At 44.1% G+C, this 27,282-nt stretch overlaps 1 protein-coding gene across 5 annotated transcripts in view; it reads right to left on the minus strand.

The window, feature by feature from the left end:
- The window catches only part of LOC125452495 (putative Polycomb group protein ASXL2), a 277,746-nt gene that overhangs the window by 146,843 nt on the left and 103,621 nt on the right, over positions 1-27,282 (minus strand). The gene's annotated exons all lie outside the window — the stretch shown is intronic.

Raw genomic sequence — 27,282 nt, forward strand, 5'->3', positions numbered from 1 at the left:
CAAAATAATACTGAAGTTGCTGTTGAAAACTATTCATTGGAAGACAAGAGAATGTAAATTGTCTATCAGTCACTGGTAACAGTTCATGTTGCTGCATGTTGATCCTGGAAGAAGGAACTGAGAGAAGTTGGGAGACAAATTCAAGTTGATTTTTTTTTTCTCTTTTGGAGCTTTGAGACTGTCTGTCTCAGAAGATAGTGATTAATGTTAGAACAGATGTAATTAAGCAATAGAATCAAAGATTATGGGGCAATGGGAATGTGAAATTTGAAATTAGTAACACATTGGCCATGACCCTATTGAGAAGAGCAGCAGCACAATGGGGCTAAATGGTCCATTTTTGCTCCTGTTTCACATGTTCTTGTACCTGTGGTAAGCCTTAAGAAGCCAGTCCTGAAAGGTAAAAGAAAAATTTACCTTGTCAGTGGTTTTTTAAACTGAAGTACACACACACTTTTTTGGTTAGATATGAAAGAAAATAAACATTCAGGAATAATAAGCAAAATCTAAAGTTTGCTTTCGAGGTAGAATTTTACTGGTGACAACAGAACAGAAAGAAACAAGCACTTAATTCACAAAAGCAGAACGTGGAAGGTGTAAACTGCTTAAAAAGAAAGCAATTCTCCAAACTTCCCTTCTTGAACACCAACAAATCATAAAAATTATTGAGAAATCAACAAATAACAATCAAGATTTCTTTTATTAGTTATCAATTTGTCACATGGAAAGACAAACTGTCATATGATATCCTTCTTGGTACAGGCAAAGACATAACATGCACAAATCAAAAACTGAACTGACTTGAAATGCTACAATCATTTTTTTCAATGATTGTACATTTACTACCTGAGGCTGAGAGCTGACAGGGACATCAGACACCACACAGACCAAGGCTTCATGGTGTAGAAAGTTGGCCAGAGGATGTAGTTAAAGCAGAATAGAATGTGCCAGTATTTGGGGATTCTTGAATTTGAGGAATACATAGAATGCTGTGCAGCCATGAATCCCTTAACTTGGAGTGGAAGTTGAAAAGGGAGGGCCTAAATCCAGTTGTCATGGTTTATGTTGAAGCAAACAACACTGACAGAAAGAGATATGAGGTTCTGCTGAAAGAGTATCAGGAGTCAGGCTCCCAATTGGAATGCAGGACCTGAAGGATAATAATCTCTGGATTACTGCCTGAAACAAACTGGCAAATAAGCAGACCAATCAGGAGAATTCAAAGTGGTTTAAGAGTGGCTGAGAGAGAGACGGGGGGGCGGGGCCACTGGCACCAGCTCTGGGACACGAAGGAGATGGATCAATTGCATAGGCCCCATCCAGAGCAGGATACAACCCATGTTGTAGCACAAAGAGTAATGAAGGATGGAGCAATAGTCAATGAAAACAGCCCTAACACCAGCATTGCTACAGATACCATAAACCGATTTAATCCCATTTGCCGCATTTGGCCCTCCAAACCCTTTATATTCATATACCCATCCAGATGCCTTTCAAACTGTACCTGTACCCACCTCCACCAACAGCAATTGAGAGCAAGTTTACTATTCAGGATAGCCAGAGGCCCAGTAAAGGGAGGGAACACACTTCGGGTTTAAAATGCATTCATTTCAATGTATCACGCAGACCTGACTGAGAAGGCAGATGAGTTCAGAGCATGGGGATTGGCTCTGGGGACAGGGATATTATAACCATAACAGAAACATAACTGAGAAATGGGCAGGACTGGCAGCTCAGTGTTCCAGGATACTGAAGCTACAGGCGTGATAGAAGTACAAATAAGTGAGGAGGGGGGAGTTGCCCTTTTGATAAAGGAGGATGTAACAACAGAGCTTAAAGGGAATATTCTTAAGAGGTCATCAAATTAGGCCAGATTGTAAGAATTTAGAAACAAGAAGGGGGTGGCCACTCTGTTGGGGCTATAATATAGGTCCCCAAATAACTAGTGGGTACTAGAGGGGCAGGTGTGTAGAGAGATTCCAGACACCTGTAGGAATAACAGAGTAGTATGAAGACTCGTCTACTGAGGTGGTATGGGCTGAGGTTGCTGAGGAAGGTTTGTCGACTGAGTCAGTATGAGTGGAAGTTAGGAACAGCAAGGGAGCAGTCACCTCATTGGGGGTTTTCTACAGACCCCCAAATGGCAGTAGGGAGATCAAAGAACTCATAGGCTGGCAGATTGTTGAAAAGTGCAAACGTATCAGGGTTGTTGTTATGGGTGACTTCAACTTTCCCAATATAGATTGAAACCTCCTGAGTGCAGATGGTTTGGATGGAGCCGTTTTTGTCAGGTGTGTTCAGGAGGGTTTCTTTACTCAGTATGTGGACAGGCCGATGAGGGGAGAGGCCATTTTGGATTTGGTGCTCGGCAATGAGCCAGGACAGGTGTCAGATCTCATGGTGGGAGAACACTTTGGCGACAGTGACCACAACAGCCTCACATTTACCATAGCCATGGAGAGGGAAAGGAGCAGTTACCAGGGGAAGATATTTAACTGGGGAAAAGTGTGGACAGGCCGATGAGGGGAGAGGCCATTTTGGATTTGGTGCTCGGCAATGAGCCAGGACAGGTGTCAGATCTCGCGGTGGGAGAGCACTTTGGCGACAGTGACCACAACAGCCTCACATTTACCATAGCCATGGAGAGGGAAAGGAGCAGTTACCAGGGGAAGATATTTAACTGGGGAAAAGTGTGGACAGGCCGATGAGGGGAGAGGCCATTTTGGATTTGGTGCTCGGCAATGAGCCAGGACAGGTGTCAGATCTCGCGGTGGGAGAGCACTTTGGCGACAGTGACCACAACAGCCTCATATTTACCATAGCCATGGAGAGGGAAAGGAGCAGTTACCAGGGGAAGATATTTAACTGGGGAAAAGGAAATTATGACTCTATCAGACAGGAGTTGGGAAGTATAGATTGGGAGCAATTGTTCCACAGAAAGGGCACAACAGACATGTGGAGGCTGTTTAAGGAGCAGTTTTTGCGAGCGATGTATAAATTTGTTCCTCTGAGACAGGCAAGAAGGGGTAAGATTAAGGAGCCTTGGATGAAGGGAACAGAGGTGCTTCTCGTAAAACAGAAAAAGGCAGCATACGTAAGGTGGAGGAAGCAAGGGTCTAGCACAGCTTTACAGGATTACAGGCTTGCTCGGAAGGAGCTCAAAAGTGGACTGAGGAGGGCCAGGAGGGGGCACAAGAAAGGCTTGGTAGGAAAGATTAGGGAGAACCCGAAGGCATTTTACTCATACATGAGGAATAAGAGAATGATCAGGGAGAAGGTAGGGCCGATCAGGGATAACGTAGGGAACTTGTGCGTGGAGTCTGAGCAGATAGGGGAAGCCCTAAATGAGTTTTTTTCTTCAGTTTTCACGAAGGAAAGCGACCTTGTTGTCTTTGAGAGCTTTGAGGAGCAGGAAAACAGGCTTGAACAGATCAAGATTGAGGAAGTTGATGTGCTGGAAATTTTGGCAAACATTAAGATTGATAAGTCCCCAGGGCCAGACCAGATTTATCCTTGGTTGCTCCGGAAAGCGAGAAAGGAGTTTGCTAAACCGCTGGCGAAGATCTTTGCTTCCTCACTCTCCACGGGAGTCGTCCCGGAAGATTGGAGGGAGGCAAATGTTGTTCCTCTTTTCAAGAAAGGTAATAGGGAAATCCCTGGAAATTACAGACTAGTCAGTCTTATGTCTGTGGTCAGCAAGGTTTTGGAAAGAATTCTGAGGGATAGGATTTATGACTATTTGGAAAAGCATAGCATGATTAAAGGGAGTCAGCATGGCTTTGTGAGGGGCAGGTCATGCCTTACAAATCTTATTGAGTTCTTTGAGGAGGTCACAAGACAGGTTGACGAGGGTTGAGCAGTGGATGTGGTGTACATGGACTTCAGCAAGGCATTTGATAATGTTCCCCACGGCAGGCTCATTCATAAAGTCAGGAGGTATGGGATACAGGGTGATTTGGCTGTCTGGATTCAGAATTGGTTGGATGACAGGAGGCAGAGAGTGGTTGTAGATGGTAGTTCTGCCTGGAGGTCAGTGCTGAGTGGTGTCCCGCAGGGCTTTGTTCTTGGGCCTCTGCTCTTTGTAGTTTTCATAAATGACTTGGATGAGGAGGTTGAGGGGTGGATTAGTATGTTTGCTGATGACACAAAAGTTGGAGGTGCCGTTGATAGTATCGAGCGCTACTGCTGGCTTCAGAGAGGCAGTGACAGTATGCAGAGCTGGGCTGAGAAATGGCAGATGGAGTTCAACCTGGATAAATGCGAAGTGATGCATCTTGGAAGGTCGAACTTAAATGCTGAATATAGGATTAAAGGCAGGATTCTCGACAGTGTGGAGGAGCAGCGGGATCTTGGTGTTCAAGTGCATAGCTCCCTCAAAGTTGCCACCCAAGTGGATAAGGTTGTTAAGAAAGCATATGGTGTTTTGGCTTTCATTAACAGGGGGATCGCGTTTAAGAGCCACGAGGTTTTGCTGCAGCTCTACAAAACCCTGGTAAGACCACACTTGGAATATTGTGTCCAGTTCTGGTCACTCTATTATAGGAAAGATGTGGAGGCTTTGGAGAGGGTGCAAAAGAGATTTACCAGGAAGCTGCCTGGACTAGAGGGCTTGTCTTACTAGGAGAGGTTGACTGAGCTCGGACTTTTCTCTCTGGAGAGAAGGAGGGAGAGAGGTGACCTGATCGAGGTGTACAAGGTAATGAGAGGCATGGATAGAGTTGATAGCCAGAGACTTTTCCCCAGGGCAGGATTGACTGCCACGAGGGGTCATAGTTTTAAGGTGTTAGGAGGAAGGTATAGAGGAGACGTCAGAGGGAGGTTCTTCACCCAGAGAGTTGTGAACGCATGGAATAGTTTGCCAGTGGAAGTCGTGAAAGCAGAGTCATTAGTGACATTTAAGCGACTGCTGGACATGCACATGGACGGCAGTGAATTGAGGGGAATGTAGGTTAGGTTATTTTAGTTTTGGATTAGGATTATTCCACGGCACAACATCGTGGGCCGAAGGGCCTGTATGTGCTGTACTTTTCTATGTTCTCTGTATTAGTTGGAGATTTTAATTTCCCCTGTATTGACTGGGCCACGCAGGGTGTGAAAGGCCCGGATGGGGTGGAATTTGTCAAATGTGTCCAAGAAAGTTTCCTAAATCACTGCGTAGAGGGCCCTATTCAGGAGGGTGCAACACTGGGCCTCCACTTAGGAAGCAAGGTCAGGCAAGTGGCTGAAATGTCAGTCCGAGAGCAGTATGGGTCCAGTGACCATAACTCTCCTAGCTTTAGCATAGTTATGGAGAATGATAGGACAGGTCCCCAGGTTAAGGTGCTGAACTGGAGCAGGGCCAACTTTGGGCCCATTAGGCAGGATCTAGAAGAAGTCGACTGGGTGAGTCTTTTTGAAGGGAAAGGAATGACCTGGCAAATGGAAGGCTTTTATAACTGTGATACCAAGAGTCCAGGGACAGAATGTCCCTGTTGGGGTGAAGGGAAAAACTGGAAAGTTTATGGGCCCCTGGCTGACAAGCAATGTTGAGGTTCTGGTCAGGAAAAAGAAGAAAGCATTCTCAAATTTAACGAATATTCTGCCTTAGGAAGCCTACAACCCAATGGTCTCAATGTGGACTTTACTAGTTTCAAAACCTCCCCACCCCCGGCCTCATCCCATGTTCAACCATCCCTCTCACGCCTGCCTCCTTGACCTGACATAACCTGTCATTCTTCTTCCCCACCAATCCACACCACCCATCCCACTGACCAATCCCCACCACTTCCTACCTGCATCAACCTGTCACCATCCCACCCGCTTTCCCCAGCCCCACCCCTCCTCTCTATTTATTTCCCAGTTCCCTTCCCCCTCCCTGACTTCTGAAGAAGGGTCCCAGCCTAAAACATCAACTTTCCTGCTCCTTTGATGCTGCCTGGCCTGTTGTGTTCCTCCAGCTCCACACTTATCTCTGACTCCAGCATCGGCAGTTCCTACTATCTCTGAATGTCTCAGTGGTGAACCTGTTTTTACAATTCAGTGCACGAGGTGTAAAACGGCCTTCTTTTTAATCTAAAATGCATGAATCTAAATTAATTGGATATTAACTAAATCCAGAACAAACCAAAGATAATGGGAACTGCAGATGCTGGAGAATCCAAGATAATAAAATGTGAGGCTGGAGAACACAGCAGGCCAAGCAGCATCTCAGGAGCACAAAAGCTGACGTTTCGGGCCTAGACCCTTCATCAGAGAGGGGGATGGGGTGAGGGTTCTGGAATAAATAGGGAGAGAGGGGGAGGCGGACCGAAGATGGAGAGAAAAGAAGATAGGTGGAGAGGGGAGTATAGGTGGGGAGGTGGGGAGGTAGGGAGGGGATGCATCAGTCCAGGGAAGACAGGCAGGTCAAGGAGGTGGGATGAGGTTAGTAGGTAGGAGATGGGGGTGCGGCTTGGGGTGGGAGGAAGGACAGGTTAGAGAGGCAGAGACAGGTTAGACTGGTTTTGGGATGCAGTGGGTGGAAGGGAAGAGCTGGGCTGGTTGTGTGGTGCAGTCGGTGGAGGGGACGAACTGGGCTGGTTTAGGGATGCGGTGGGGGAAGGGGAGATTTTGAAGCTCAAGAATTCCACATTGATACCATTAGGCTGCAGGGTTCCCAAGCGGAATATGAGTTGCTGTTCCTGCAACCTTCGGGTGGCATCATTGTGGCAGTGCAGGAGGCCCATGATGGACATGTCATCTAAAGAATGGGAGGGGGAGTGGAAATGGTTTGCGACTGGGAGGTGCAGTTGTTTGTTGCGAACCGAGCACAGGTGTTCTGCAAAGCAGTCCCCAAGCCTCCACTTGGTTTCCCCAATGTAGAGGAAGCCACACCGGGTACAGTGGATGCAGTATACCACATTGGCAGATGTGCAGGTGAACCTCTGCTTAATGTGGAATGTCATCTTGGGACCTGGGATAGGGGTGAGGGAGGAGGTGTGGGGGCAAGTGTAGCATTTCCTGCGGTTGCAGGGGAAGGTGCCGGGTGTGGTGGGGTTGGAGGGCAGTGTGGAGCAAACAAGGGAGTCACGGAGAGAGTGGTCTCTCCGGAAAGCAGACAGGGGTGGGGATGGAAAAATGTCTTGGGTGGTGGGGTCGGATTGTAGATGGCGGAAGTGTCGGAGGATGATGCGTTGTATCCCTATGAGATAGCTCCTGGCACTGTCTGAATCAGAAAGCCCCTTTCAGTTCAAGGAAGACTGTTAGATCAGTGTTTGGAAAATGAATTGGAAAGAAGCTTAAGCGTGAAGATATTAGTCTGCAAATGTTACTTCCTAATATTCACTCCAGATAGTTGTTCCATAGAATCCCTTCAGTATTGAAAGAGGCCATTCAGCCCATCAAACCCTCAACTGACTTCAAGCATCCCACCCAGACCTAGACCCCACCCAATCCCCATAACCCTCCATCTCCCTTTGCTAATTTAGTTAAGATGGTAGTTACCTTCCCTAATGGAAGGTTTTCCTAACAATTGACAATGGATTCATAGTCATCAGATCTTGTTTCTTTTCATTAAATTCAAATTCCACCAAAAGCTGTGGTGGAATTCAAACTCAGGTCCCCCAGAACATGCTTGGGTCTCTGGATCAATTCCACTAGATCATCACCTCCCACACCCCACACAGCCCTGTACACTATGGACAATCCACCGTAACCTGCACATCTTTGGACTGTGGGAGGAAACCTGAGCACCCGGAGGAAACCCACACAGACACAGGGAGAATGTGCAAACTCCACACAGACAGTCGCCCAAAGGTGGAATCGAGCCCGGGTCCCTGGCACTGTGAGGTAGCAATACTAACCATTGTGCCACCTGTTCATCCATTAGTGAAAATACGAAGAACAAAGCTTTAAGTATTCGTCACCAGCACAACAGGATGGATTACATTCATCGCAAAGACGAGTTATTTGTTTCATTAATTTAAAACAAGAAAGATTGCATGACAAGAATGCATTTCCATTTCATGAAAATTAATTTAAAGTTTACAAGTAACTGTGTGAATGTTGTCTTCCTTTATTTGAAATAGTTGCCAAATCCTGGAAACTGCTTACAGAAGGTGTGTCAAATGCGATTTCCTTCTGTCTGAAAGCAAGACAACTGGCTCAGATCGTCTTTTCCTTAAGAGTTCTCAATGCAAGTAAAAACTTGATTCATTAAACAGGCAATCTCTCAGGAAGAACAATTCTGAGTTCCACTTCTCAATGAAAAGGCATGGGGGAATTAGTTGCATTGTTAGTACCCCATCCAGTTCTGACTTTTCTTCCACTTTGGTTAGAAAACTGTTCACTGCGGCAGTCAGTTTGGTTGAATTTCAAATGCTCTTAATCAAATATAATTTATTTATCTTCAGATATTTTACATATAATTAACTACACTGAGGTGCACAAAGTGATTTATTTGTTATCTCAGATATATGTGATAACTAAGTGTTCTTTGATCTCTGAAAAAGAACATTGACTGTATTGAAAATGGCGAAAGGTGATATGGTGAGTGCAGTTCTGGTTTCTGAAAGCTTCCCTGTAATGAAATGCTGGAAAACTACCAGCCTTCAACAAAGGGAATATGCAACTCCTTCAATACGAGTATTGAAGGCAAGAGGAGTAAACTAGACTGTGAGATTAAATGAGATACTTGTGTCAAGAAAAGCTGTGTCTTAACTTCTGGGGCAGTATTTCAATATTGCAACATTGACAATTCTATCAGGAGCATGAAGGGCTGATTTGAACTGTAGATAATTTCAGTTCTAGTGAAATACTAACAAGAGGTGGGATATTTTGAGGCCTAAACAATCTATGCTACGCTGAGACTAGTGTCAGAATCACATGAAAAATCCACAGAGGCCTATGTCAATGTCGAGAGCAATGCGCCACATCTTTCATGTTCCTGCCAGCAGCGACCTTACAAAATGCACCATACAAGTGAAATGTCAAGAAATTGTGACATGGGTGTCAGAGCAGATTCCTCATCTCACTAGATAATAAAGTGTGAAGCTGGATGAACACAGCAGGCCAAGCAGCATCTGCTCCTAAGGTGCTACTTGGCCTGCTGTGTTCATCCAGCCTCACACTTCATTATCTTGGATTCTCCAGCATCTGCAGTTCCCATTATCTCTTCCTCATCTCACTATTGGCTGTGAAGAGACTTGGAGTGATCAGCAGCACAGATCCTTGAGTATAGCAGTTGGGATGTTATATTGAGGTTGTACAGGACATTGATGAGGTCGCTTTTGGAGCACTGTCACAAAACGGAAATTGCTGGAAATGTTCAGCAGGTTTGGGAGCAACTGCAGAGAGAATTCAGGTTTAACAGATCAGGCCCAGTAACCCTTTCTCAGGACTCATTCTATCTGTTTCTAAAAATCACAGATAAGCTGAATAGCAAATGTATTTTCCCGGTCACTGGACCCAAAGTGATTTCTCTCCACAGATGGTGCCAGGCCTGCTGAGCTTTTCTAGCAATTTTGGTTTTTGTTTCTGATTTCCAGCAGCCACAGTTATTTTGGTTATTATTTTGGAGTACTGAGTACAGTTCTGGTTGCCCAGCTGTAGGAAGGATATCATTAAACTGGAGAGGGTTCAGAAAAGATTTACCAGGATGTTGCCAGGAATGGAAGGTTTGAGTTTTCAGGAGAGTCTGGATAGGCTGAGTTTGTTTATCCCTGGACCACAGGAGGTTGAGGGGTGACATTACAGAGGTTAATAAAAACAGACCTGAGGGGAAATCTTTTCAGAAACAATGCATGTGGAATGAACCACCAGGGGATGCAGGTAGAGTTACAACATTTAAAAGACATTTGGATAAGTACATAAATAGGAAAGGTTGAGAGGGATATGGGCCAGGCGCAGGCAAATGGGGCTGGTTTAGTTTGGGGAAACCAGGTTGGCGAGTATGAATTGGATTGAAGGGCCCATTTCCATGCTGTATGATTCTAAGAAAAATGACTCTATGGCACAATTCACGGACACCAGCGAGCTGCACTCCTTGTGGACAGACATTGACGTTCAACATTTTCCAACCTCACACGACTATCGTGCACTTCTTCGAATCACTTGCGGCCTGCTGAGGGCACAGAACTACATTGCCGGGTACACCAAAGACTAACTGTTGAAAGGCTGGTGCAAGGACACCTTGTGCACAGGGGCAGTTTCCTGATTATACTAGACTGTATCTCAGGACTGCTCATGTTATCTTAGTACTTCCTCAGTGAACGCCGACCTGAACGCTGCAGCATCCATGCCTTACCTTACCTTACCATGCTGTGTCAAGCCACTTGGTATATTGGAACTATCAGTACCACCACACTGATATTCTCTTTAGCAAAGAAACATCAACAGACTGTTTGTCATCCTTTCTGAAGTGTGTGCATCTGTGTGTGAGCGTGTGTGTTTGGAGTGGAGTGCTGACATCTTGCGGTCCAGCTTATCACAAGAAGCAGAAGACAGCGAGTTGGAATAAATGGGTCTTTTTCTGGTTGGCAAACTCTAACCAGAAGGATGCCACAGCAACTGGTCCTCAGGCTGAAACTATTTACAATTTATCTTAATGACTTGAAACAGGAAGACAGGGCACTTTAGCCACATTTACAGATAACACTAAAATAAGGTGTGAAAACAAGGTGCAATGAGAAAATAAGAAATTTACAAATGGCTACGGAAAGGTTCATTGAATAGGTCAAAACATTGCAGATGGAGGTAACACAGAAAATATGAGGTTAGCAGTCTTGGTTAGAAGAATAAAAAGGCATCTGTTCTTTAAATAGTGAGAAACTTCAGCTGTTTCACTGTTTTGGGATGTGGGTGTTGTCATTCTTGAATCACAGAAAGCTAATATGCAGGTGCAGAAGGAAATGAGGAAGGTAAATGGAATTCTGGCATTTGTAGGTAAAAGTATAGAGTGTAAAAGCAGGGAGTGTTCATCCACCTATTCCAGTAACTAACTTGGAAGTTAAAGATCTTATATCTGAAGAACAGTGAGTTCGCCTTATGTCTTGCTTAAGAATCTTCACATAACCTGAGCAACTTGACATTTCCCGATTTGAGAGGAGCAGCCCAAACGCTTATCTCAGTCAATGAATAATCACAGGAAACAGCACAGAAAAATAAGGTATGACACCTGGCCTCAATCTAAACCGCAATGCCAGGACAAAGAGTTTGAATTATAAACTTTGTTACAGAATCCCTACAGCATGGAAACAGGGCCTTCGGCCCAACAAGTCCACACCAACCCTTGGAGTTTCCCACCCAGACCATCCATGTATAAACTACCTAACCCTTTGTTATTCCGAACTGATGCCAGTGAGGTCTTCACAAAACAATGTGGGCAATATATGGAAAAGACTTCTGGGTAATGAAGTGAAGTTGAAATTCTAGAATCACTTCAGAACAAGTTCAGTGCTGACTGAAGGATTACAAAGATTTTCTGTGCAACTGAGGTGGTCTGAGTGGCTTTCCTCACCTGCATCAACCTAATAGCTACACTGGTCAACTTACTGTTATTTGTGGGAGCTAGTTGTGTATAAATTGAGTTCTACGTATGTTCAACAAGTGAGTAGCAACATGTTTTCTGAGTGAAGTGTTGAGACATCCAACAAATACAAGGCTTTCCCTGTTTTAAATGAGTCACCACTTCATGAGCCAAAGACCCGCAAAATATTTCCCAATACCTCACAGACCGTCCTGCATGGTCACAATCCTCCCTATCCACTTGACTAAATACTGACCTGAAGCACAGTTATATTTCCACAGTTGTCAATGCCAATTAACTCTATGGTGGAACACAGTTAAGGAAAGCATTGTAACTGTTACTGTATAACTCATTTTCTTTATCCTATAGATCATATTGTTTGACATGCTTACCACACACAGAAGCATTTTTCAGTAAATGATCTTCTCCCATCTGGTTTTATGCGTTTCCGGAAAAGAACAAAGTTTGTAGATAGTATATATACATGCTCAGCTGTACGCAGAATGAATGGAAATCTCAGGTGTGGCCTCTTTTTATTTAATTAAGGGCATGATTCCAATTCCTGCCCTTGAAGACTATAATCTAAGCAGTGAAACCTCTACCTCAGCAATGCAACAATGAATTAGTTAGCTAAATGATTTGAATTTTTTGACTTTTAAGAGGCCATTTACAGAATCATTTACAGGATGGTATATGCATTCACTTCCAACAGATATACTGTCCTATAAACCATCTTCCATTGACTCCAGGGCCTGAACATCTGCTGCGCATAAATCTAGCTACAGTAGAGTGGAAGAACAATGCATTAGACCAGATCTTCAGCTTCTGATCTTCACTAACAGTTTATTTTGGCCTTATTTGGAGCCAGGATTTTTCTGCTCAGCACACAATCCCAATCAGTGGGTGGGGGGTAACTAGCAGGGCTATGCTTGGGATTTGCACTTTCTCATCCTCAAATTGGACCCATTGTGGGTCCCAAACATAAGTCAGGGTCCAGATTCATTGAATATATCAAGACGACAATTCCCAACTGAAACCCTGCTTTCTTAAAGGTAGAACACTAATGATGGAGGAGCTCTTTCCTTAGAGCCACCGTGCCACTCGCTGAAGGAAGGAGATATTCAGCAAATCAAACATCATCTGTGCAGAGAGAACAGGGCACGATTTAATCCAAGCTGTGCGATTCTCAGGATTTCCCCTGGGCTCCTTTACGGAAAGATTTTAAAGGAAGATAATTAATTGCCAGCCAATTGGGCATTTGTCCCTGTGAAAATGAGGGACAGAGGGACAGAAAGGGCAAGATTAGGGAACCATGGACGACAGTTGAAATTGTGACACTAGCTAAGAGGAAAAGGGAAGCATACATAAGGTTTAGGCGACTGAAAACAGACGAAGTGTTGGAAGAATATCAGGAATGTAGGGTGAATCTGAAACGAGGAATTAAGAGGGCTAAAAGGGGTCGTGAAATATCTTTAGCAAACATGGTTAAGGAATATCCCAAAGCCTTTTATTCATACATAAGGAGCAAGAGGGTAACTGGAGAAAGGATTGGCCTGCTCAAGGACAAAGGAGAGAAGTTATGCAAGGGAGTCAGAGAAAATGAGTGAGATTCTTAATGAGTACTTTGCATCGGTATTCACTGAGGAGAGGGACATGACGGATGTTGAGGTTAGGGATAGATATTTGATTACTCGAAGTCAAGTTGGTATAAGGTGGGGGGAAGTGTTGAATATTCTAAAAGGCATTAGGGTGGACAAGCCCCCAGGTCCGGATGGGATCTATCCCAGGTTACTGAGGGAAGTGAGAGACAAAATAGCTGAGGGCTTAACAGATATCTTTGCAGCATCCTTGAGCATGGGTGAGCACTCCCGGAGGACTGGAGGATTGCTACTGTTGTCCTCTTGTTTAAGAAGGGTAGCAAGGATAATCCAGGTAATTATCGACCGGTGAGCCTGACATCAGTGGTAGGGAAGCTGCTGGAAAAGATACTGAGGGATAGGATTTATTCCCATTTGGAAGAAAATGGGTTTATCAGTGATAGGCAACATGGTTTTGTGCTGGGAAGGTCATGTCTTATCAACTTGATAGAATTCTTTAAGCAAGTGGCAAAGTTAATAGATGAGGGAAGGGCTGTAGATGTCATATACATGGACTTCAGAAAGGCATTTGATAAGATTCCCCATGGTAGTTTGACAAAGAAAGTGAAGTCGCATGGGGTCCAGGGTGTAATAGCTAGATGGATAAAAAAGTGGCTAGGCAACAGGAGACAGAGTTGTAGTGGACGGGAGTTTCTCAAAATGGAGAATTGTAACCAGTGGGTGTTCCACAGGGATCTGTGCTGGGACCACTGTTGTTTGTGATGAACATAAATGACCTGGAGGAAGATATAGATGGTCTGATTAGCAAGTTTGCAGATGACACTAAGATTTGTGGAGTTGCGGACGGTGAAGGGGAATTTCAGAGAATGAAGCAGAATATGTATGGATTGGAAAGTTGAGAGGAGAAATGGCAGATGGAGTTCAATCCAAGCAAATGCGAGGTGATACATTTTGGAAGATCCAATTCAAGAGCGCACTATACAGTAAATGGAAAAGCCCTGGGGAAAATTGATGCACAAAGAGATCTGGATGTTTAGGTCCATTGTACCCTGAAAGCAGCAACGCAGATTGATAAAGTGGTCAAGAAGGCAAATGGCATGCTTTCCTTCATCGGACGGGGTACTGAGTACAAGAGTTGGCAGGTCATGTTACAGTTGTATAAGACTTTGGTTCAGCCACATTTGGAGTACTGTGTACAGTTCTGGTCGCCACATTACCAAAAGGATGTGGATGCTTTGGAGAGGGTGCAGAGGAGGTTCACCAGGATGTTGCCTGGTATGGAGGGTGCTAGCTATGAAGAAAGGTTGAGTAGATTAGGATTATTCACATTAGAAAGACGGAGATTGAGGGGGGACCTGATTGAGGTCTACAAAATCATGTGAGGAATAGACAGGCTGGATAGCAAGAAGCTTTTTCCCAGAGTGGAGGACTCAATTACTATGGGTCATGATTTCAAGGTGAGGGGGGGTTGGTTTAAGGGAGATATGTGTGGAAAATTCTTTCCGCAGAGGGTGGTGCGTGCTTTGAACACGTTGCCAGTGGAGGTGGTAGAGGCGGGCACAATAGCATCATTTAAGATACATCTGGACAGACACATGAATGGGCAGGGTGCAGAGGGATACAGGTCCTTGGAAAATAGGCGACAGGTTTAGATAGAGGATCTGGATCAGCACAGGCTTGGAGGGCCGAATGACTTGTTCCTGGGCTGTAATTTTCTTTGTTCTTTAATGTGGCCAGCGACTGGCCTTATCCTGGAGCACGGATGGACTTCCAAGGTTACCAGTACTACAACTGCGACCAATCAGAAGCCAGCAGCCTTTGGAGGGAAAGTTGGGCAGAGGTCACAAGGTTGAAGGTCACTGGCAAGGGGGGTTTGGCGGCCGAGTGGGGTTGGGGTTAGGGGACTTGATGGGTCAGGGATGTAGATCTTAGCAAACCCCCGCCCCCAACTTCCTGATGCTGATTCCTTTAATCAGGGGCTGAGTGACAATGGAATCGCCTTCCCACCCTTACCCCTGCAGCACACTACTCTGCTTCTCCAGTTTCCCATGTAGTGACTATCTTTCCTGAGCTTGGGTTAAAACCAATGGCAGTGGATGAGCCCTTTAAATGGACTGAATGGCCTCAAGTGGCATTTCCATCTAGCAACCTCCCAACCCCTCATACACCCGCTTGGGACTGAGCATTTGAATTCCACCCAATATTCCGAGTTCAGCAGTCATATGAAATTTGGTAACACCTTGACTTGTGAATTACTATACATCTTAATGTCAGATTATTCTTCCAACAATTGAAGCAAGAGTCTAGAAGAGACATGGGTAATCGGAAGGATCTTTATAAAAATGTGACACACATTTGCAATCCTGTTGAGAAATTAGAAAGTGGAAGGGGATCAAACAATTCTGGGAAATCTGAAAGTAATTCCAAGAGAAAATGAGATATTGTATCCGCTGCTCCTGATGTGGCCTCTACATGGGTGAGACCAAGCATAGATTCGGAGACCGTTTCGTGGACCATCTGCATACTATCTGCAATGAACAATACCTTAGAGTCACCAAACATTTTAACTCCCCTTCCCACTCCCTGGGTGGCATATCCATCCTGGGCCTCCTCCAGCATCACAGTGACACCACGTGCAAACTGGAAGAGCAACCCCTCATATTCAATCATGGGATCCTACAGCCCGCTGGCCTGAATATGGGTTTTACCAGTTTTAAAATCTCTCCACCCCAATCTCATCCTACGTTGAACCCTCACTCTCACTGACCCGACACAACCTGTCTTCTCTCCCACCTATCTGCTCCTCCCACCTCAGTCACCAATTCCCACCACTGCCTACTTGCACTCACCCATCACCATCCCATCTACCCTCCCCAACCCCACCTCTCCTATTTATTTCTTAGCTCCCTTCCCCCTCCCCATTTCTGGAGAAGGGTCCTGACCTGAAACGTCAACTTTCCTGCTCCTGTGATGCTGCCAGGCCTGCTTTGCTCCTCCAGCTCCACACTGTATTTTCCAAGAGAAAATAATATTCTTTTTTAGAAATGCTAATGAAATATTTATAATACTCAAAAGGGAACAAATCCATATTTTTAGTTTGAATTCAGTGCCATTGAATGCAAGTAGTAATGAGAAAGTTTCCAGACAACTTTAACTACATTATCTGAGATAACGGGAACTGCAGTTGCTGGAGAATCCAAGATAATAAAGTGTGAAGCTGGATGAACACAGCAGGCCAAGCAGCATCCCAGGAGCACAAAAGCTGACGTTTCGGGCCTAGACTCTGATGAAGGGTCTAGGCCCGAAACGTCAGCTCTGTGCTTCTGAGATGCTGCTTGGCCTGTTGTGTTCATCCAGCTTCACACTTTATCATCTAACTACGCTATATTTTGTTGCTCTAAAATGTTAAATGGCAGTGATGGTAGACCTAACATTTCTACAGAAGTAAGATATACTGAGCAAAGATATATTGAGGACCACTAGATGCTAAAAACATGACAAGTTTCAACTTTCTACAGCCAAGAGTGTCTCATCTTCTCTGATGTCAGCTTACAGTCCTTTCTCGTTTACTGTACAAGGAAGACAATTTTAATTTCTGATTGAAATCTCTAAATGTTGAAAGGTATTTCAACTTGTACAGTATCCATAGCTTCCTAGAGTGTATCATGTCCAAAATCTATGTTTTTGTTACCACAACACAACTGAAGAAATAATTCCTCATAACAATAATTAACAATAATCTCAATTTGTTCTATTAAGGCAGAAGAGTTGTTCTGTCCACTGAGAGATTTAGCCAGAAAACCCAAAACACAGTTATAGTTTAAGAGCTTCTAATAAGTGGTTTTACAAATTTGTATGCTGTACCATTCTGCCCTCTGCTGTTACAATGACAGACAAAAAATGTGATGAAAGAACCTGAATTATTTTCACTCTATTCTTCAAAAACATAATGGCTCCCGTGTTTTTATAAGAATTAAAATATCATTGTGGATTTTAGTAAAATATCTTAGTGTAAATTTTTTTCTTACAGTATCTAATTACATGTCAGCCAGCAACATACTTTGCATTTTCAAAGTTTGATGGTAACTAGAGAGAGTATTGGAAACTATAAAAGAAATTACAGTAACATCCTGGTGGAAAATTGATCCCAAAGTAGAATATCAGCACAACATTGACACATGTTGACTCAGAAGTGATTTTCTCCACCCACAAACTGCACAGACAGACAACACAGACTGTAAACTAAGAGACTGGTGGAGCTGTGATAATAAAATGTGAGGCTGGATGAACACAGCAGGCCCAGCAGCATCCCAGGAGCACAAAAGCTGACGTTTCGGGCCTAGACCATTCATCAGAGAGCTGTAGTCATTTATGTTAGGACTGATAGTTCAGAGAGAAATGTCGCACTCTGTGCGAGTCTGCGTGCGTACCAAATGGATCATCCACAAAGTATTTTCTGACTTTTGATGACCACCTTGCTGATCCATACTTGTTACATTTGCAACACTTAAGAGCTTGATTTAAATGATGAGCCCAGGTTGCACAGATTAGGTCCACGTTGCCTTGAACATAGAAGATTAAAAGGTGATCTAATTTAAGATGATTGAAGTTGATATGTTAAATAGAAACCTAACTTGTGGTGGGGTTCAGTACCAGTTGACTTTACCTCAAAGTTTATGCCGCAGTGGTAATGTCACGAGCTCTGGGCCAGGAGGCCAAGAAGCTCAAGATCCTGCGCTGGAAGTGTGTCATAGAATGTGCAAACAAGTTGATTAAAAATAACTAGAATGATATTCTTCAGGTAACAACAGAAAACACTTCTTTCCACTGGGGAGGGTGCATTGTTCCAGGGGATCACTGCAACGCTGTCCTCCAAAAAAAAACTGCTGAGCCTGGGTCACTGAAAAACTCAATTAGAGAGGACAATAGACTTTTGTCTGGCAAGAGTATGAAATATTGCAAGGTCAAAGCAAGTAATGAAGTCAGGACGTAGATCAGCCTTGGCCCAATTAGAAAGCAGCTGGACAGGTTTAAAGGGCTGAATGGCCTACGTGTTACCACATTCCCTGGATACTAAGGCTCTTCCAATGTCTGATCATTTCCCAAGTCCTTAACACTTCTTGGGAATCTGCTCTCCACCTAGCACCTCCAAAAGACTGAAACGAAAGAAAGTTGACTGGATGATCGAATAGTTACCTCTCAAAGGAAGACCACTTCACTTGGAAATGTCCACATTCTTTGTAGGAGCAACTCAACCTGCCCCATTCTGCAGCTTTTCACTGCACGTTTTATGAGAAGAAATGAACCAGAATGATAAACAAATTAGGCTTTTTCTGCAGGATCTAATGAACTCTTGATAATCCAAATCCTAATTGAAACCTTTGCTCTCCCCTCCTGTGTATGGTCTTGGTTGCTTGGTGCATTGATGATGAAATGTAGCTAAATGTAGCTGTGTAAAACACAGAAAAACTGCACACATTCTCCCTGATAGACACAACTAGAACATTAGTGGGATTACCCTTCTGCACAGATTATAGAACATTACAGCACAGCACAGGCCCTTCGGCCCTCGAAGTTGTGCCAACCTGTCATACCGATCACAAGCCCATCTAACCTACACTATTCCATGTATGTCCATATGCTTGTCCAACGACGAATTAAATGTACCTAAAGTTGGCAAATCTACTACCGTTGCAGGCAAAGCGTTCCATTCCCTTACTACACTCTGAGTAAAGAAACTACCTCTGACATCTGTCCTATATCTTTCACCCCTCAATTTAAAGCTATGCCCCCTCGTGCTCGCCGTCACCATCCTAGGAAAAAGGCTCTCCCTATCCACCCTATCTAACCCTCTGATTATTTTATATGTTTCAATTAAGTCACCTCTCAACCTTCTTCTCTCTAATGAAAACAGCCTCAAGTCCCTCAGCCTTTCCTCGTAAGACCTTCCCTCCATACCAGGCAACATCCTAGTAAATCTCCTCTGCACCCTTTCCAAAGCTTCCACATCCTAATCACAAAATCAATCACAAAATCACCAAGTTCTCAATTTTGGCAGAAGAGACCTAGAATACTCATACTAAGTTAGGCCAGGGCTTACAAAAATTTTTTCCAAACTGATACAGCACTGTAGGAAACTTGTTGCACCTCAGGTAAGATGCAGTCCTGTCAATCGGCACTCCAGTACAGTATTCACAAACAAGAGAAGTTTAAGAGTGAGATGGTCAATATTGGTAGTCCGTCATGTACACCCATACATAGACTATTGTTCAATAATGTACATGCTGAAGTACAATGGCACATTCAAGCTACGCTTGGGTTCAAAACACCTGCACCTTTCTCAAAGGAGAAGCCTCCAAAAAATTCCAATGTTTTAGGTACTGAATCCCAAGTTCACATGTTCTTCTTCAAGATGGATGCCAAACAAGGATATTGGTCTGTTCAAATAACAAAGGAATCACCAACAATGATAATGGGAACTGCAGATGCTGGAGAAGCCAAGATAACAAAGTGTGAAGCTGGATGAACACAGCAGGCCAAGCAGCATCTCAGGAGTGCTCCTGAGATGCTGCTTGGCCTGCTGTGTTCATCCAGCTTCACACTTCGTTATCTGGGATCACCAACAATGACTGCTTTCAGAACACCATTTGGAAGATATTGTTTCCAGAGACTGCCTGCAGGTTTATCTGGCAGTTAGAATGCATTCTAGCAGTATAAGGGCTGGAATACAGAAGTTATTCCTGGATATGTATGTACTGTCAGTGTTATTGCTTTCAGGGAAAAATTAATGAAGAGCATGACTGAAATCTATACTCACTGATGGGCGCAGTTCGTCATGAAGAACTATCTTCAACAGGGGCAAGGTGCCAACATTTCTGATCCATTTTTTCATGTTTTAGAGTCTGTCCTGACCGAGGCAAAGTTGAAGAAGTAAGTGAAGCACCCACTCTCCAAGATAAAGAAATTCTGCAGAGATGACTTGAATATTTTATCTTCCTAATGGCATCCACAACATACACTTCCAAGCAAACAATGTTGTTAAGAGAATTCCTAAGGAATGACGTACTATCTATGTAGCACAATTACTATCAACATGTGTTCAAATCACTGTGACAAGCATTGCTCGTAGAAACTAATAGCAGACAATTCTGGAAGTAGATGAATCTCAGAAAGGTCTAGGAGCATGCATCAGGCAAGATGATACTAATCGAATCTGGATCCATAAATCTATCACAAATGTAATCCAATTATTCCAACGGACAGCATGAAATACCTGCTCGAGTGTTACAAGATTTCCTACCTCAATATTTGGTAAAGAGTTCACTGTGGAAACCATTCATAGATGACTGGAAATAATTTGACACAATCCATTGACAAGTGCACCACCTAGATTGTAATGATTTCTGGCAAAAAGACAGGGATATGACTTTGAAGTCTGCAGCAAACCTGCTATTAAAATGGCTCCACCTCTGGAGATAATCTCTGCTGGTGACAGTAAGCCTACGTTTGTAAGGCAAGTTAGGACAACACTGCCAAGCCATCACCACTCCAAATTCAGAGGTTCTACTATTTTACATGTTTATTTTTATCTCCTACTTTTTTGGTTTTATTCTCCCTCAAGCTTTTCTTTTTCCCAAATATATTCGAACTTTTTTGCAGCCAGAGTATTTTTCATAGTTTCTACTGCTCTTGTCAATCATGGAAGTAAACTATTAAATTTTATTATTTGTGTTCAGCTAATATTACGTGGACTCCATTTGATACATAACAATGTACATTTTTTCCATCAGGATAAGTTAAATCTGGAAGAAGCAAGGCCTATGATCTATTTTACCAAAAGATTTTCATGTTATCAAACCATCTCCTTTTAACTTTTCATATAAAAAAAGTAAATTGCACCATGTATTCTTTGAGATTCTGTTCCAACTGCAGTATCAAACAGTGTGAGGGAATTCTATGTATCTGAACTAATTTGAAATTATGGCATTATAATCTGAAAAAAAAATTATTCATCTGTTAAAACTGTAAATATATTTATAAAGTGTAGGCTTACAGTTTCATTACCCTGAAAATAAATCATCCTTCAGCAGCTATTTTCTTATGTAAATATTTAACTGTACTTTATATTATCTAGAACAGTAAAGGGAAGGGAGCGACTAAAATAGCAAACAAACCTGAGACTCATTTCTCAGATAGGGTCCAATTATGTTACACTGTTGTAGTGTGCACAACACAGTCATGGGAAGCAGAACATATTGTTTTGTGGAACATCAGTGACAGACAAGCAGTAAAAACATGGGTGGTGGAGCAGAGAGAGAGAGAGAGAGAGAGGTGTTAAAAAATCTGAAAAGACTAGAAAGTTTACTTCGGTCACGGACTGGAATATTTTCTCAATATTATGCATGAACATGCAAGAAAATGATTCTGAACTCAGAAACATAGAAGATAGGAGCAGGAGGAGGCCATTCCACCCCTCAAGCCTGTTCCACCAATCAATATGATCATGGCCAATCATTGAGCTCAATATCATAATCCCATCCTCAACCATATCCCTTGGTCCCTTTAGCCAAAACAGCAATATCTACCTTGTTCTCGAAAGCATAATGTTTTGACCTCAAACTCTTCCTGTGGCAGTGAATTCCACAGGCTCACCATTCTCTGAATGAAGAAATTTCTCCTCATCTCAGTCCTAAAAGATTTACCCATTGTATTTAAACTGCAATCCTGGTTCTGGACTATCTCACCATTGGGAACACCTCCCTGCATCTACCCTGTCTATTCCTGTTAGAATTTTATAGATTTCTGTGGGATCGTCCCCAGTTCTTCTAAACTCCAGTGAATATAATCCTAACCAACTCAATCGCTCCTCCTATGTCAGTCCTGCCATCCCAGGAATCAATCTGGTAATGTTTTTCTGTACTGTCTCTGTAGCAATAACAACGTTTCTCAGAAAAGGAGACCAAAACTGCACACAATGCTCCAGGACACCCAGGTCTCATTGAACATTACCCTCTCTCAACTTACAGCCAATCAAATGATAATCTACGTTCCTGCTTTGGCTCCCAAAGTGGATAACCTCACATTTATCCACATTATACTGTATCTGCCATACATTTGCCCATTCACTCAGCCAGCCTGAATCACACTGAAACATTTCTCTATCCTCCTCATAGCTCATCCTTCCACCAGCTTTGCATCAACTGAAACTTTGTAGACATTATATTTCATTCCCTCACCTAAATTAAGAACATACAGTATGAACAGCTGGGGTCCAAACACTGATCACTGCAGTACCCCACTGGTCACTGGCTGGCAGTCACAATAAGCATTTAATTAGCCTGCCTTGCTCATTAAGTAAAACTTTTTGGATTTGTGAGTCATGAGATTTATTTATTCCTCATCTGTGTTTCCTGCCTGTTTGCCAATTTCCATCCATCTCAGTAAACTAGATCCAGGGTCAGTCAACTGTTCTCTATTGTTACAGATCATTTGCTTTTCCTGTCTATTTCACTTGTGCATTATATCTTAATTATTGCTTCTTAATAAACTACCATTAAATCTCATGACTCACAAATCCAAAAAGTTTTACTTAATGAGCAAGGCAGGCTAAGGTTGGTAATGCGACCGCTAAGTGGATATCAGTCAATGGGCTGATGTGAAATGTTAGTAAAAGAGTTAGTTTGTAACCAGCTCCTAACAATACAGTGAGGGGAGAATGGCAGAAAGTGACCAGCATTCAGAGTGTCTGCTAGGGTCAAGGAATCATGATTCTCAGTAGATTATGCAAACGGCTAAAGGCAGGGAGGGTAAGACTACTTGGAACTTATACATGAAATGCTATAAAAACATCGAGAGGTAATCAACGCCTAAAGTGGCTAAACAATCCTGAAATGCAATAATGCGTCTAATTAAATGCTTATCACACAACCTGCACGGATATGCTGGAAACACAAGTCATTTCCACACAATCCATACCCACACAGTATAACTGAAGAAAAAAATAAATATCTAATGCGTGTAGAATTTCTCAGCCTCTCAGGTTAAAAGAAGATTTATGGGATCTTAATGTTTAAAAAAATAACAATTATTACACAGCTACATCTGAAAGCATAATCACAATGTCTGCAGGCACTTTGTGATGTTCAATCTTGTACTTAACTCAAGATTTTCTCTATCTTCTTATTCTTTAGAAAGGAAAAGGTCATCCACAGTTGTGGGAATGAGATGCTGTGGGTGGAAGTGGGAAAATTATTAGTTCATCCAGAAGGATGAGAAGGGAGGTTCACATCTCTCCCACAAACTGCCAGAGTTTGGAGAATAACTTGCCAGGTTTAGGCTCAAAATGGAATGACTCATCTATAAGACTACAAACACTTCCTTCTTCAGACAATCTGATTAACTGAAAATCAAATATTATACTAAGGTAAGGATGCACTGTCCTGAAAAGAACGGTCCTTGTGTTCTTGATAGGCTGTGGGATTTTACAGAAGTCAGGATCCCTATACGGTCTGAAAGCTCCACAGCACCATACACTGATTCCATCGTTGATAGTTCCCAGCACGTACTCAATGAATGAGAGCTGGGATCAAAAGGGACATCGTAAAATATGAGCAGAAGGAACGGGAACTGAGTGTTCCAGCATTATCTGAAATTCTGAAAGTAACACTGCAGCAGCATTTGCAGAATTTTGTGGGTGTGAAAGATGATATCTGTTTGAATATGTTAACAGTAGGATGATAATTTCAGTAACTTTTGGCCAGATTACTCTAAAAATTACCTAAAGTCCACTGTGTTACAGCTTCATTTAAAACACAAAACGCATGGTACGTTTTCATGGAGGCTGCATGCCACAGACCCTCCTTGTCTGCCAATTTTAGCTACTTTTGTCAATTGAACCGTTGGGTTTTCAAACACGTTTCTGTAGTCCCAGACGAAATGCTTATTTGACGTTAATGAGTGTTCTTCACAAATGCTCCCAGCTTCACCAATCCAAGTTCATGTACATGCAACTGATGAAGTCTGGGATTCACATTAGGATTGATGAGGTTTACTCTGAGACAGGACATTTACATTGAAAACAGAATCAGAACAAAAACAAGGTCCAGAGGGAGCACCAATTGGTGGACAACTCTCTAGCAGCTCAGAAGATGGTCAATTCTGTTCAGAAATTGTTTTTTTTAAATTTTCTTTGGCAGCTGTATATATTATTTAATTGCCTTGTTAACATACCATGTTGCACCAGCTGAAGAACTTCAGAGTGAGGGGTGGTAGAGACCGAGAATGTAACAACAATGACAGGAATAAAATAACATCCTCAGAGTCTGTCTCTCACGTAACATCATTGAAATGCACAGTGAAACTTTCAGAATCATTAATTTATCAATTTTACTTCGCAGCCCTCTCCTGCAGCCCTCTCAATGAAAATAGCTCTCCTCCCAGAAATATGCCAAATGGGCACTACACATGCTGCGCTAATACTGAAAACGCTCTAGCTTTTACATTTTAATTGGCTTTTCAGAACAAAAATATTGTTTGACTTGGCTCTGAAATCATGCTTACCCTGAAGTGGTTACTTCATGACCTAAAACCAAATGCTCCAAAACAACAAATAAAATAAATATCTCACTGAATCAAAGGGTGATGGAGGCGTCACTGAGAGGAATTCTGGTAGATGGCACTGCAGTCACCATAACCAAAGAGTTGATCAGAACAGGACACCCTCAATGATCACGTGCTGTGGCTTTGTGCCTCAGTGACAGCGAAATTAGTATGGGGAAAAACACAGGCTTAAAAAAATTCTGGGAGATAGCAGTGCAGTCACCATGACCAGTCTGAATATCGCACAGGCACTGGTGTCAAGGAGTGGTTAAACCCAAAATACTACATGCTCCTGAGATGCTGCTTAGCCTGCTGTGTTCATCCAGCCTCACATTTTATTATCTTGGAATTCTCCAGCATCTGCAGTTCCCATTATCTCTGATACTACATCAGCGTTGTGTTCCTCCCACCTTCTCTAGCTGAAAAAAAAGGGACTGCAAAGACGCATGGTAAGACTTGTCTTTCTTTGGAATGTACAAGGGCGCAGGTGGCAGTGGTATGCTCCTCCTGTCAGATGTGGGGAAATCAGGGAGCAGTCTAGTGTCCCTGAGAGCTACATCCACACAAAGTGTGACCAGCTGTAGCTCCTCACAGGCCGTGTGGTTTGGTTGGAGAAGCAGCTGGACATGCTGCAGTGCATACAGGGGGCAGAGAGATAGATAGCAGATAGGTGGGTGACCACCAGGAGAGGCAGGCATGTAGTGCAGGAGTCTCCTGTAGCTATTCTCCTCTCAAACAGGTATACCGCTTTGGGCGGGGGGAATAGCAGCAGCCAGACCAGTGGTACCACAACTGGTTCTGCGGTAGAGCAGGGTAGGGCAAAGCCCAGGCAAGTGATAGTACAAGGTAATTCAACAGTCAGGGGCACAGACAGGTGTTTCTGAACGAGACTCTAAAATGGTGTCAGTGATAATGGGAACTGCAGATGCTGGAGAATTCCAAGATAATAAAATGTGAGGCTGGATGAACACAGCAGGCCAAGCAGCATCTCAGGAGCACAAAAGCTGACGTTTCGGGCCTAGACCCTTCATCAGAGAGGGGGATGGGGTGAGGGTTCTGGAATAAATAGGGAGAGAGGGGGAGGTGGACTGAAGATAGAGAGAAAAGAAGATAGGTGGAGAGGAGAGTATAGGTGGGGAGGTAGGGAGGGGATAGGTCAGTCCAGGGAAGACGGACAGGTCAAGGAGGTGGGATGAGGTTAGTAGGTAGCTGGGGGTGCGGCTTGGGTTGGGAGGAAGGGATGGGTGAGAGGAAGAACCGGTTAGGGAGGCAGAGACAGGTTGGACTGGTTTTGGGATGCAGTGGGTGGGGGGGAAGAGCTGGGCTGGTTGTGTGATGCAGTGGGGGGAGGGGACGAACTGGGCTGGTTTAGGGATGCAGTAGGGAAGGGGAATCCACAAACCTGCCTGCCCTGGTCGACCCATCGTCTCAGCCTGCTCCTGCCCCACCGAACTCATCTCCACCTATCTGGACTCCATTTTCTCCCCTTTGGTCCAGGAACTCCCCACCTATGTCCGTGACACCACCCACGCCCTCCACCTCCTCCAGGACTTCCAATTCCCTGGCCCCCAACACCTCATATTCACCATGGACGTCCAGTCCCTATACACCTGCATTCCGCATGGAGATGGCCCCAAGGCCCTCCGCTTCTTCCTGTCCCGCAGGCCCGACCAGTCCCCCTCCACCGACACTCTCATCCGCCTAGCTGAACTCGTCCTCACACTCAACAACTTCTCTTTTGACTCCTCCCACTTCCTACAGACTAAGGGGGTGGCCATGGGCACCCGCATGGGCCCCAGCTATGCCTGCTTCTTTGTAGGTTACGTGGAACAGTCCCTCTTCCGCACCTACACAGGCCCCAAACCCCACCTCTTCCTCCGGTACATTGATGACTGTATCGGCGCCGCCTCTTGCTCCCCAGAGGAGCTCGAACAGTTCATCCACTTCACCAACACCTTCCACCCCAACCTTCAGTTCAACTGGGCCATCTCCAGCACATCCCTCACCTTCCTGGACCTCTCAGTCTCCATCACAGGCAACCAGCTTGTAACTGATGTCCATTTCAAGCCCACCGACTCCCACAGCTACCTAGAATACACCTCCTCCCACCCACCCTCCTGCAAAAATTCCATCCCCTATTCCCAATTCCTCCGCCGCATCTGGTCCCACGATAAGACAATCCACTCCTGCACATCCCAGATGTCCAAGTTCTTTAAGGACCGCAACTTTCCCCCCACAGTGATCGAGAACGCCCTTGACCACGTCCCCCGTATTTCCCGCAACACATCCCTCACACCCCGCCCCCGCCACAACCGCCCCAAGAGGATCCCCCTCGTTCTCACACACCACCCTACCAACCTCCGGATACAACGCATCATCCTCCGACACTTCCGCCATTTACAATCCGACCCCACCACCCAAGACATTTTTCCATCCCCTCCCCTGTCTGCTTTCCAGAGAGACCACTCTCTCCGTGACTCCCTTGTTCGCTCCACACTGCCCTCCAACCCCACCACACCCGGCACCTTCCCCTGCAACTGCAGGAAATGCTGCACTTGTCCCCACACCTCCTCCCTCACCCCCATCCCAGGCCCCAAGATGACA

This window comes from Stegostoma tigrinum, chromosome 4 (genome assembly GCF_030684315.1).
Source record: "Stegostoma tigrinum isolate sSteTig4 chromosome 4, sSteTig4.hap1, whole genome shotgun sequence".
Taxonomy (NCBI): domain Eukaryota; kingdom Metazoa; phylum Chordata; class Chondrichthyes; order Orectolobiformes; family Stegostomatidae; genus Stegostoma; species Stegostoma tigrinum.